We start from the raw sequence: 14,614 nt of genomic DNA, 5'->3' as shown, positions 1-14,614 counted from the left end.
TCGGCCTTTGGCTGATCACCGTGCGTAGATCCATCTCCACCAGTACCCAGAACATCTTGGTCTCCATGACTCGCGCAGTGTCCTTCGTTGCCCAAAGCGAAGCGAACTTCGTTGCCTCCGGAAGGTCAGATTCTTGAGGAGGAAACTGGCTGTCCTTCGACGTCCTCCATGCTACTAATGCTATCAAGAGTAAAAACTAGGCATAATGAAATGCCTTGCCCACATCCTGGGCCTCTCGACAATTCTCTAAGAACTCCTTGCACAGGTACTGAGCCCAGTTGTATTAGACTCCTTTGGCGCACTGCGTAGCCAAAGAGATCACAGGCACCAGAACCCTGTCTGCGCGACACTTCTACATGATTTTGCAGGCCAATATTTGTGCGGGGAACTGCACCGCGAGATCAGAAATGGAGCGGATGGAATATCCGCGCAACTTTTTAACCAACCCGAACTCGCTCTTCATCTGATCTGCGAGTTGCTTCTCCTTCGTTTTCCCTCCAAATGCTTCTACTGGATCCACACCTTGATAGGGCAATAAGGTGATCCAGTGGATCAACATATCGGTAATTGGGATGGATTCTCCCAGCCAGAGACACCCATTGTGCACCAAGGTGAGTAACTACCGAACACATACAATGTTAATGATGGTGCGACTGAAGTGCGACACCCAGAGCATGTTCAGGAGGCCCACTTTCTCAACTCCCGCGACCCACTTCATAGGTTCCAATCGCGTAACCCCGGTTTCCTCATAATAGATTTTTGACAAGTATTTGGCCGGCGCAAGCTGAGGGAACTTCTCATGATCTCCCAAATCCCAATCCTCCAGCTTGAGCATCGGAATGCGGCCCAACAATGTGCCCTCAAACACCACCTTTTCTGGCAGTAGTGGTGTAGAGATCATAAATTTAGCATTGTCCGGGTCCTTAGGCACCTTAGCTGTGCCCTTGCGCGGTGGGATGTACTTCGGGAGCCAGGTCATAGGCTCATCCTCCTCAGCATCCATATCCTCGATGCCTCTGCGCAATTCTTCTTCATCTAAATCAAGGGGCTCAGGTGGTTGCTACACTCCGTCCATCTTCCCCTTCTGGCAGATTTCCGTGGGAATTTTTCGCGGTGATTGTCTCACTAGAATCTGTTGTGGCTTTTACTGCTTCTTGTCAGCTACAGAGGGCTTCAGTCTAAGAGACCTAGGCACCGTAGTCGGAAATCCCGTAGGAATAGAGGGCGTTGCTTCAACTGAGGGTGCGGCTTAAAGGGCACTGCTTTTGTTGCAGGGGGGTGGAAGTCATTCTCTCAGAGATGATCTCACAGTGTCAATCAGGCAAGTTGCCGAACTCTGACTGTGCTAGAATTTCCTCCTAAACCTTCTCAGACATACAACACTTGCCCTGACAGCAAAGTTTAAGGCAAACTTGTTGGAAGCAAAGTGTTCAAATGTGGGGCGGCTTGCCAAATTTATAGGCGAATTCGAATTTGAATCCAACTGTTCCCTTCAAATTACTATCATTAATGCATCTTTGGCGGCAAATTTCCAAATATTTGCCCCATAAATGTGCCCTCCCTACTCTTCCGAATGGAAATTTTTCCATCCAATCATCTACAGTGCTTCCAATGACTACTTTTTGACCAGGCTGTGCGGCACCAACCTTAGTGGGGCAACTCCCCTCGGTGCCCTAATTTCTTCCATCGTGCAGACCTCTTACTTCGTCTTTCCAATTTTTGGTAGTGTAGTTTATAGTCATGTACTTCCTTGCAACTGTCTGGAGTACTAAGACGATCTTGCCATCATATAGTCATTGCGCAGAGGCGGGATCACCCTTGTACAACTTCAATTGGCTACCATTTAATTTGCTGGGGAACAATTCTCCATTAAGCTTCGCGAGTTGAACTGCACCACCATTTATAATTTCTTTTACCACATAGGGTCCAAGCCAATGCATTTGAAACTTTCTAGGAAATTTTGTAAATTTGTTGTCATATAATAATACCAAATCATTAACCTGGAAGGTGCGCTGCTTTATATGTCGATCGTGCCATGCCTTTTCGCGCTCCTTTTGCACCTATTGGTGAAATCTTGCTAAAAACCGATCCTCCTCCAATTCCCTCAGCTGTGCGAGGCGCTCCTCCAGAGTATCACGATCAGCCATATTGGTTAGTGCTGCAATTCGCAGACTCAGCACAATATATTCCATGGGCATCATAACCTCCTGCCCATAGACCAACCTGAAAGGGGTTTGGCCTGTCAACTTTTTACAAGTGGTTTTATATGCCCACAGGACTGCTGGTATGTGCACATCCTAGTCATTCCGCTTCGCATTGCAAACCTTCGTCAAGGCACTCTCCAAGATTTTGTTGAAGGCTTCAACTATACCATTAGCTTAAGGGTGGTAGGGCGTACTCTTCTGATGATAGACCTGGAATTCTTCAAGCATTACGACAATCGTTTCATTTAAGAAGTGCGTGCCCCTGTCACTCATTAATATCTCAAGGCAGTCAAATCGGGACAAGATAAACTCAAAAATAAACCGCTGCGCTACAGTCCTTTATTGATTGAGCTTCCGCCCATCGCGTTAAGTATTTAGTTGTTGTAATAATATATCGTGCTCCTGTCTTTTTCTTTGGTGGCTGGATCGGACCAACAAAATCAATCACCCACTTATCAAACACTTGCAAAGTTATCTATGGATTTAAGGGCAATTTGTCCCTCTGCGATGGTTTTCCCGTCCTTTGGCAAGCATCGCACGCCCTACAATACTCTTTTGAATCCTTATTCACCGTTGGCCACCAAAGTCCTGCGCGCAGGATCTTTAGCGCGGCTGCTCTTCCTGGATTGTGGCCTCCCGCTACTCCTCCATGTGCTTTTGCGAGGATGCTTGTTCGTTCAAACTTTGGGACATATTGACGCAGTATCTCATCAGAGCCCATTTTATATAGGTGTCCAACGATCACAGAAAAATCAGTCGCGTGAACCACCAACTCCTTCTTCTGTTGTGTAGAATATCCTTTTGGGGCTGTGCCAGTTGTTTAACACTGGATTATATCAGCAGAGTGACCGTCTGCGACATGAACAACAAGGAGTCATGCATCAGGCAACCCTTCTTCCAAACTAGTAGGCTCATCACCAGTCTCAATCCGGGATAGATGATCAGGACTAGCGTTCAATCGTCCGGGCTTCACAATCACCTCAAAATCGTACTCCTGAAAGAGCAACAACTATTTGCAGATCTTCTCCCCCAACACAGGCTTATTGACCAGGTATTTTACAATAGAATGGTCTGTATACATCTTGAAGTGTGCTCCTAATAGATAGTGTCGGAATTTCTGTAGCGTGTACACCATTGCCAGTCTTTCGCACTCTGTAGTCAAGTAGTTCTTCTCTACCTTTGATAACTTCCTACACGCAAACGCGATAGGATGATCATTATCGCTTTCACCTGGTTGGGTCAGCACCGCACCTAGCGCAATACAAGAAGCGTCTGCATGAACATTAAACTCCTTTTTCCAATCAGGGAAGACCAAAATGGGCGTGGTGACCATTTTCTCCTTCAAAATGTCTAAACTATTATGACATTCTTCATCCCAGCAAAATGTCGCGTCCTTCTTCAATAGTTTCTCCATTGGCACAGTGATTTACATATATGCCTTGATAAACTTTCTATAATACCCCGTATGGCCCAGTGTCGCGTGCAACTGTTTTACGTTCTTCGGGGCTTCCAAATTGACAATAACAACTATCTTTGCAGGGTCTACCATCAAGCCCTACTTGCAAACCACATGACCCAACAATATTCCATAAGGAACACAAAAGATGCATTTTTTCAGATTTAGGGTTATCTGATGTCTGCGATAGGTATCCAACATAAGGTGCAGAATTGCAACCTAGCGCTTTACCAACCCAAATACAGTCCAATCATCAAAGTAGACTTCTAAGAACTTGTGGATGAATTCCTTAAAAGATGAAAGTACTACCCGTGAGAAGATCGCAGGTGGCATTACCGTGTTTTGAAAACACCCCCATTCCATAGCGAAGGTGGTCTTGTTGCGATCCTCTGGCGCGATCTTGATCTGATGGTACCCTGAGAACCCATCAGTGAATGAGTAGGCTTCCCGCCCTCTAACATTCTCCAGGACTTCATCTGTAAACGACGTTGGAAATGGGTTGTGGATGCACACATTATTTAATTTCCTCAGATCGATGCATATCTGAATTTCATCTTGTTGCTTCTTTTCCTGGACGACCATAGGACTTACCTAGTCTGACTCCTCCACCGGCTCAATGATCCCAGCCTCCAACATTTTGTCCAACTCCTTGCGCAGCTTTTCCTTGCACTTGGGATTCAAACGGTAGGGTCGTTGTTTTACAGGCTTCGCGTCTGGATTCAAAGTAATTTTCATCACGCCCAGGTCCCCTACTATCCCCTTCAGATTCGAGAACTTGGTGGGAAACAAGTCTTGGTATTCGCGTAGCAGTTCCACGACCTTATCAACTGTATCCTCATCCCAATAGTCACCTATCTTCGCAAACTTCGGCTGCGCGTCTGATCTAATGTTTACCTATCTAGTCTTCAAAGGCTATGCTATGTCAGGGATTGTTGCTTTGGGTCCTTCAACTTCGCGCTGTCCCTCATACTCCGGAATGTTAATATTTCTAGGGTCATCTTCTTCTTCTTCTGCGGTCACATTATAGTATTCTAGCGCATAGCATAACTGCATATTCCAGTCTGGTTGAACCCATTCTACTGGTTCCTCAGGCTTGCTAAAGATTGCAGCCTTAATTTCTTGGAGTGCCTCGTCAATACATTCAAAGCCATCCTCAAAGTTGAAGGTCAACAAGGAACTTTTCCTCAGGATAGCCCATTTGGCCGTCCCATGGCGCAACTCAGTTTCCAGGTACTAGTTCATTGGAATGGTATCCACAGTGTGACAAAAGATGTGCACCCATTCAGGTTGAGGTTCCTCTCCCCAAGCTTTAGTCCACTACGCCAAATGCTCGCGCAGATTGTCTTTTCCCATGTATTTCTCCATCATACGGTTCTTGGCGTACCTGAAACCTCAGTTTCATCATTCGTCGGTATTCCTTCTAGTCAGCGAAGCTATCCTTATGCGTACCCCACCAGCTGGCAGGTGTAGCCCGTAGCGCCAGATCTAGTGCCTGGAACCGATGTTCTTCTGGCACCTCCCTTTCGAACTTATCCAAAAACAAATTAACATCATCTAAACCATCATAATGAGGTAGATTTCGTACCTCCGTGGATATGCAGCGAAACGATTTTGTCAACATGTTGCAGTGCAGCGAGGAGACTTCGTGTAATTTGTTCTGCCAATGCTCAAGCTCTTCGTCGGAATTTGAGGTGCAGGAGCTATCTCTATCCCATGTAATTCATCCATCTGTTGTAGGATTGATCCAGTCCTCATCACGCGTAGTGATCTTATATATCTGGTCCAAATCGTCCTCTTCTTCATAATCGTGGGTTGGTTCCATTTATCGCGCACGTTCAATTGGATCTAAGGGAAAAATTACTTGGAGCGCCTTCCTCTCAAATGTCATTCTACATTTCTTACGATTAATGATCGCATCCATGTCCAAGGCCCAATTAGTGCCTAATAGCGCAAGGTAAGGATTACTACCGTCCACCGTCTCGATCACTTCAAAATCGGCCAAGGCACTTGCTCCTTCAATATCCACCGTAACCCCATACATGTGCCCCATAGGAATGATCTTCTGTTGATTTACCATGTGTAGCTGGATAAGAGACCATTGCAGCGCAGGTCTTCCCATTCTTTCCCAAGTTTGTTTTGGTAGCACATTCGCATCAAATCCTAGATCGAGAATTACCTGATCCATTTCATACTCTCCGATCTGCGCAGTTAGCCTCATTTCACGACCTATTCGTTTCTTGCTTTTGCCCACTTTTTGTACGACGCGTTGTTCTAGAGGAGTCTTGACCTTACCTGTACAGTTATCAATTAACTCTTGGAGCCCTTCTACTGCCTTTCTATCTCATAACAACTTCATACAAGTCTTTAGAAAGGTAGCTAATAGCGAAGGATCTACATCCTGCGCTTCATTGTTTCCGCCAGACTTCTCCTGACTTTCTGAGGTAGAGGCCTCAGCAAAGCTCTTTTTGGCTTCCATAAAGGTTTCCTTAGCCCGTTTTACGAATCCAACCTCCTTCTCGGCAGCCTTGTGTACCCAACCTTCAGTTTCCGGTTGCTTTCCTTTATTTTCTCTAGTGGCAATACCACTTCGCGTCACAATATTAATGCTAGGTTCTTCTTTGCGAGGCTCCGCTCTCATCATCCGAATATTCTGCGTAGGTGTTTGAGATTTCTTCTCCTGCATCTTGGCTATTAGTACCGGGAAATCTTCTATAACATGATCAAACTGTTGGCAATACTAACAGGAGGGATGCGTTGGGTTTTGACAGTTGCGCGCAAAATGACTTGCTTCTCCACAATTATAACAAATGACTTGCCTGTGACCCCTTCTAGCCCCTCCTCCACGTCCTCTTCCTCAGCCCTGGAATCCTTCGCGCGTTGCACCCGTGCCCTGATCCTCAGGTCGATTTTCCATCTGCATTCTAAATGTAGGGGTCCACTCCATCATTAGTTTGTAGCTCGGACAATTGTGCTCATCATGCCCAACTGATTTACATAAATTACAAAATAACGCCGTGGAGTTTGTACAAACTTCTGTAGGAGATGACAGTTGTCAATCGCGTGCTTCCCAGCTATTTGATAGATAGCGCACCATAAGACTATCCCCGCGCTCGGTCCGATGATGTTTTCTGGTTTTAGGGGAACATGACCTCCCCCAATGAGGTAGTTTTGATAAACAGGGCAATGGTCCTTGTCATCACCCTGGCCTTTACACTTTAGGCACCAAATTTCTGTGCGCACCTCAGGTTGGGCTTCCTTTCCCTTCTTCAGGCTCTACAACTCCATGTGCAAGTTCACTGGCTGCGACTGAATCTGTTGTACCCCTATATCCGTATCCTACACGGGTGAAGCTTCTAATCTCATGGCGATCTCCACTGCTTCTGCTTGCTTTCCTATTTTTTGCTGCGACAATGGTAATCTCAGATGAGGTAGGAGGCAATGTACCAGTCTCTATGTCGAGCATTTGTAATGGTCATATTAGCCTGCTGAATTTGACATTTTAATCTTTGATCAAAGTTCCACGTGGACTCATTTATCCTCTGCTGAATCTCCTTAAGCTCTGTTACAGACTGGGCTTGAGATTTGGGCTTCTTAAACTCACTGTTCAACACTTGCTGGGTTTCTAGCATAGTCGCGTTGGGCTTATCTGTGCAAAAATTGATGTACCAACTCAACACTCTATCCTGCAGCGCTATGACTAGTTGCGCTTTCTTCATATTGTCATCAGTGATCTGCTGTGCCTTCCATACAACATCTGTGATGAACCAAAATTGTTCAGGGTCTTCAGTTCCCAAACTCTTAAATATTGACATCTTCATTGTGTTTGCCATGCTAAATGGTTGAGGTTGAGGTGGAGGTGGAGGCGGAGGTGTAGGTGTGTGAGGCGGAGGTGGAGGTGGAGGTGGAGTGGATGGATGAGGTATTCTTGTGATACCCTGACTTACTATCTGTAGCGCGCTTCGCGGTGTTCGCAAGATATTACCTTCGTCGTCGCTATCAAGAGATCCTAACAGCGAACTGTATTTAGAGCCTGATTCTTGGTTCCTTTTGAATTCTCTCCCACTTCGCATAGTTCCAAAAATCAATTTAAAGGCATAACCCACTTTTCGCACAATAGCATCTTAATCCAGGTCTTCAGAGATTTCAGGTACTTACCTCTTGGTCCTTTGAAGAACCTGCGCTCTGCTTCACTATAGCTGTTGGACGTATCGATCGCGAAATCATTGATGAATCCTCCCAGAATACGATTGATCCAGTGGTTGACGGCATGCGCGGTGTTTTTTCTGAAGCCTCCAAGCGCTTCATCAATTCTGGGGTCCACAAAATAGGGTCGTCAAGCTTCCATGTACCCTGACTATCTACCAATTTGGATACCCACTCGTGTAATTCGCAGGGGAAAGAGTAGAAGAATATTTTGTGTTCGTCTGTGAATAGGTATCTATTCAGCCATTCTTCCTTTGACAAGCATGGATTTCCGTTCTTTTGGGCTGCAAACGCGTGCAGCTTTCGATCAATCCAATTTTCAGTTTCATTCTTAGTGGGGAATCACTTATCACACATTCCTGAGCAAGATCCCAGTCCTGGCAACAGAACCATTTGTTGGCTTGATGGGGCTTGACCCAGGTTCAACGTTCGCTGCGCCAACCAACAAAACCCTAACTGCTGGCCCTTTCGGCAACAACCTGCATAGCGCAGGCTGCAGTCTCACTCGAAGCAGTATTGGGGGATGTCAGAACCAGGTTTCTGCATCCAGAGGTCTGTGTGATGGGTTCCTGCGGCTTCTAGGGATTAGTTCTGTCTTCGCGAACCCTAACCCTTTCAGAATAGTTAATAACAATAAATCTTATTCACATCAATTGTATCTTCACGAAGGTCACTAATTAGACATAACATGCATAATTTACACTGATCTACCACTTTTTCGCATTAGATAAACATTTATTCATATATTTTCAAATATAGAGCGAAACCACATAAATAGTAGAAGTAAATACAAATGAACAGATATGCAAAGTATGGATCAAAACCGTCTTTATTAGATGTGATCTTCAAAGTACAGACTCTTCTCCTTGCGCACTCAGCTGCAGGGACCCGCGCACTCAGCTGCAGGGACCTGCACACTCAGCTGCAGGAGCCTTCCCCTTTGCCTAAGTACAGGAAATAGACTTTCCTGCCTTAGCTTACTTGCCCCAAAACAATGATCTTCTATATTATGATGCTTATCTAGACTCACTATGACTCTTCTATTTATAGCCTTTCTTTTTACAATACCATGGTCCGTGGACCATGGGCGGGTCTCAAAACATTCTTAACACCTAACAACCTAAGGGACTAAAGCCCCTTTGACTCTTACTATCTTCGCGCTCCGCTTCTACAAATTGCGGAGACTTTACATTTTTACAAAAAAGAAATACAAAATTTAACCCCAGGGATCCCATCCCAATAATTCACTTTTACATGTTATATAGATGAACAAACTTTTCATATTTTGTCTCTATTGGTTTGGAATTATGGTTTTAAACCTTAAAAATAGTTTTTGTTTATTAAAAATTAACTAATTCATGTATTTTTTAAAAACTATTCATTGAGCTCTGATCAGTCCGAGTTTGACCGGTTCTGGTTTGAAACCCAGTTTATTAGGTGGACCAGTTCGGTCACCAGTTCCAGTTTTGAATACTATATTGAAACAATCATCCTACTTAGTTTAGCTGCTTAGCATTTCGCATTTTAGAATCAGAAAGTTCGAAGTACAAATAGTGCACTAGCAGCGAGTTTGTGTCACTTCTAACAATACATGATTTTTTTTTTGGGTTTCCACACACCTGCCCTTATATGAACCATGATAATATTTTTTTAATTATCTATTCTGAACTTGCGAGACAAAAGATGCTGACACTGTATAACGCAGAAGATGTAATCTTGTCTAGTTTAAGGTTAGGCAAATGAAAAGTGTTATTAGATTGAGTTAAATTCACAGGACATTAATCAATTTCATTGAATAGTAACTACCTAATGCCATTTCCAACATTTTCGATAGATGATTTATCAATCATTTCCAAGTATCATTTACAATTGTTTGATGGTTTCTTTCAACTTATATTGGGTTCATCAATACGTTTTACATAATAACATGTATTCTCTAACCCAAGACTGATCAATTGTATACATGCACCATACAAAATAAAAAATGTCTTTCATTCAATCCAACGTTTGCTTTCTTTCATCATGTATTACGATGACTGATGGAATAGGAAAATGTCCTCTTCATATGAAATCCATCAATGATATGATAAAATACTGCAAAACACTCAATTAAATCAGGAAGTATTAGGATCACAGCTACACTATCATGGGTTTTACCATGTCCTCTTGACTCATTTCAATGTGAGTGCCAATAGTAAATACTCTCAAAGAAATATGAGACTTACAACATGGGGTTGATTGCGAACAATTTACTATTTTAACTCTTTATGCCGCAAATCTGTTCATATTTCTTAACAATTGGTGAACATTTCTACATAAAGCAAGAACCAGAAAATGTTTGGTGTAATGATTCCTATGTCTGGTTGAACCCTCATACCCTATGCTGTTTGTTTTACCTCTGATGAAATGGCTTGGTGTCAGCTAAATTCAGTTTTCTAGCATCCAAGATGCACCTGCCCATAACATCAATAATTTCATCATTGAGCCATTTCAACATAAGTAGTAGCATTGCCTCTGTCCTTCATAGTAAGTTGAGCACCATCAAAGACGTTCTCATATATAGAATTTTTTTTGTCAACAGATTGACTGTACTCCAAAGTTTCTCTTCTATTGAAAATAAGTATGGCCTTTTCTAGTCAACAGACTGGCTGGACTCCAAAGTTTCTCTTCTATTTTCATTTTCTTTTCAATAATCAAAGTAGGCCGTGGGTGGAACCTGTTGTTTTAGCATTCTGTTTTGTGATTTTCCTCCGATGACGTTTTCACAAGTTCTTCCTTATGTTGCTGTTTGTCAGCCAATCAGAAGCTTCTCATTTTGTGTCCTTGCTAAAGATTCAGGCCAAGACATTAGTTTTTGTTTTGTTAACTGGTTTTTCTAAAGGATAGCAGATGGAGGAGCATTTCAGTTCTTGAAACGACAGCCAAGAAAAATCTTTGTATTTGGTTTGTGGAATGCTACACTCCACTTCCATACCAGACATTCCTCTTTAAGAGAATACCATTCTGTATATCCTTCATTTGTTTGTTTTTGGGAGATAGTACTTCTGGTTCTTCATTGTAACCTTGTTATATGACATCATCAAAATGTTTGGTTGTTTTCCAACTAACCTGTCTTTTAATGTGCATATAGAGGCTATGCTAGTTGATTGTGTCCTTGATTCCCTTTTAGACAACTTTTTATGATTTTCGGTTCGTTTTGCCAATATACAAGACGAGGTTTGAAATTAATTGGTCCTCTGCATCATCATTTCTTAATGTGTTGTGTTGCATTAAAATTCTTATGCTGTATAGCAATTCTGCTGTATAGCAATTCTGAATGGTCTGCCCTGCGGCCTTCCTCTAGTCTTTAGGAATATTGTAAAATATCAGGCCTGTTTCTATAGTGTGTTGATGGAAAGGTCCTTTATCTGTCTCATGGGGTGTAGAACAGTTGGCAATAGAGTACACTGTTAAGACACTCTTGTGTGAAAGTTGGCGGTTCAAAACCCTGTAGGTCTTGCTAACCAAAAAAAGAAAAGAAAAGGTCCTTAATCTATAAAGCAATGACATGATTTTTTTGATATTATTATGGTAAATTCTCTAAACATAGTTATCAGACCTACATATCAGTAATATTCTGCTGAGGGGTGCACATGGTTTGTTACACATGGCAAGAGAATTGCAGAAATGTACATGCCGAACTTGAAGACAAAAGTGAAAGCTTATAATTACATGGCTAACTTTCACTCTCGAACAACTAAGTTGATAGTTGTTTTCTATGAATAATGAGTCCCTTGGAACCTGCACATGGTTTGTTACATATGGCAAGAGAATTGCAGAAATGTACATGCCGAACTTGAAGACAAAAGTGAAAGCTTATAATTACATGGCTAACTTTCACTCTCGAACAACTACGTTGATAGTTGTTTTCTATGAATAATGAGTCCCTTGGAACCTTAAAACTGATCCATTATCTGACATTGTGACTAGGACTTTCAATTTGTCAACGTAATGACTTGTAAATTCCCATCATTTTAGACAGTAACTCAAGTGTATTCCTGTCATTCTAGACATGATAATTTAAATAGGAGTAAACAACCAATTTATCCCTTACTAAAACACACTACTAAAGTGGGGCTTCGTGCTATCTTTGGGCACTTAGAGGGCATGGGCAACATTATGAGTTTAATCTACGTAAAGAGCACGGAGAACATTCTTTAACATTTTTAAGTATGGGGAACATTATGAATTTAAACCTGGGTTTTTTTGGTTTAACAAAAAAAAATCATATATATATATATATATCATCCTTTTATATATCTACAATAACAAGCTTCTTTATATATCTAGAATAACAAGCTTCTTTATAGTGTTATATGAAGTAGAAATAGTCGTAAATGAATATAACATAATATTACATTTAAAAAACTAATACTGATCCATTTTAACTACAGATTTAGTAAGCATCTGAAGGGATAAAATCTTGAGGTGTGAATCCTTTTTCAAGTGTAAACTTTGAAAGATTTGATCCCTCTTGCTACTTGATAAATCCATGGTTAAGATACACACATACCACTTATAATTTTTCATTGTTTAAATTGCATTTTTGAATCTGTAAATTAATTCAATGTCTTAACATTTTCCTCGAGCACTTGGATTGTGTAGATTACATAGCTTAAAAATTACAATTCCAACAAATCTTTGCTAAATGTCAAATGACCCAAAAATATACTTAAAAAAAATCTAGTGAGACTACTTGAAATGTTTTAACGATAAGAATTTATTTTTTTACAATTACTTTATATAATATATACATAGTGGTTTTAAAAACCATATATATAGAGTTTACATTGAAATATTTTATTTATGTACCACATTGCTCAGATTAAATGTGTTTTTTTGTTATTAATATCTTTTTAAATACACATTAATATTACTTAACCCTATACATTGAAATATTTTATTTATGATCCACATTGATTTTTTTTAATATTATTAATATTTTTTAAATGCTACATATTTACACCAAAGGTGTTCCCTCTATGGAGTTAGTTGGGCAAACACTGTTAACCCTAGCCAATCCATGCACTCCAATTTCGTCCTCCTCCATTAAATTGTTTTTGATCATGTCTTTTTTGATCACATCCTTGGTGTCACGTCGCTAGTGTCGTCAGACTAGGTCAGGCTCAGTTCGAGCATCTTGATAGTCATTGTTGCACACAATATTGTCGGATAAGACCTCAACGTCCACTCTCTCAAAACAAGCGCTCGTGACTTGGTGCCATTACGTCTTGTCCTACGCGTTGCCGCTGAGAATCTTCAACTCATCTACGAGAACCTAGTGAAGGCCTTTTTTTACAGAACAAGGCCGCTTGTAAATTAAAGATATGAGCACATTCATCATTTTGTTGAAAAATTATGAAGAAAGGGGACATGAATGCAGAGAAAACACTGCAGTATGTACTTGCAATCCTCCATGGCCATCGTAGATGCCAAAAAAGTGCAGCGCCAGAATGCTCTTCGTATTGCTTTCATTTTTTGTGCAATTAAAAGCCGCGAGAATTGAAACCACGTCCTCCATTTCTCTTCTCCTTCCACAGATCGACACAAAAGCATGTTCTAGATAAATATTATCAACACCTACACTACAACCATCGGTTCTCTTGGCAACCTCTTCTTTGAGTCCTGCCGATCCAGGTTCTTGCAGCTTCGCTTCGCTCGTTAACAAAAAAGCCAAAAGGCATGCCTTTTCTTTATTTCCATACGTCGAGGCTTCATTTGTTGCTGGATCTGACCTGACTCCAGCCTTAGACATTGAGCTCTCGGTGGAGTTCATGCAGTCCCTAGAAAAATCATGAACCAAAACGATAAATTTAAGTCTTTTCTGTGACATTTCAGTGGGCTTCACGATGGGAGACATTGCAACGACCTTGAATTTCTAGATCTCCACACGCCTTCGCTTGGTCGTGCGAGACTTGGGCTCGCATGGCAACGAACTCTTCTCCATTATGCTACATGGGCTCCTGTAGACCTCTAAGCCTTCCATGCCAGAAAACTCAATATATACTGACTCCACAAAATGCTCTTCATTAGCAGACGACAAAGAAAAATCCTGTCAAGCTCAAAAACTGCACTTTCAAACCCTAGCCTGCTAATTCAACAAAAATGGCCTCAAAGTGAAATATGGAAAACTTTCTCAAGCTCTATGCAGAGATGGGTAAAATTCAAAGCGAAAACTAGATAGACACGTGTCGTTCTCTGGAAAATGGCATCAACCCATGGTATTCATCCACCCATGGAATTTACCCATGGTATTGTAAGTGACATCCACCCATGATATTCATTCACCCATGGTATTTGCCCATGGTAATGTGACATCCACCCATGGTATTTGCCCATGGTATTGTGACATCCACCCATGGTATTCATTCAGCGATGGAATTGACCCGTGGTATTGTGACATCCACCCATGGTATTCATTCACCCATGGAATTGACCCGTGGTATTGTAACTGAAAAAAGACTATAAATAACAAGTCACATTTTGTAAAAGGACAGATGCTCTGCCACAATGTAGCCTTTATAGTTATTATCGGTTTTAATAAAAAGTTCTTTAGAAAGAAAATGACAGAACACACAATAAATAAAACCACAAAGAAACTTTTTATTGAAATCGATTATAACTATAAAAGCTACATTGTGGTAGACCATATGTCCTTTTACAAAATGCGACTTGTTATTTATAGTCTTTTTTCAGTTACAATACCACCGGT

This window comes from Pinus tabuliformis, chromosome 2_2 (genome assembly GCF_031772625.1).
Source record: "Pinus tabuliformis cultivar Carrire ecotype Pingquan chromosome 2_2, CPIR1, whole genome shotgun sequence".
Classification (NCBI taxonomy): Eukaryota; Viridiplantae; Streptophyta; class Pinopsida; order Pinales; family Pinaceae; genus Pinus; species Pinus tabuliformis.
The sequence above is the reverse complement of the archived record's forward strand: the minus strand, read 5'-3'. Positions refer to the sequence as shown.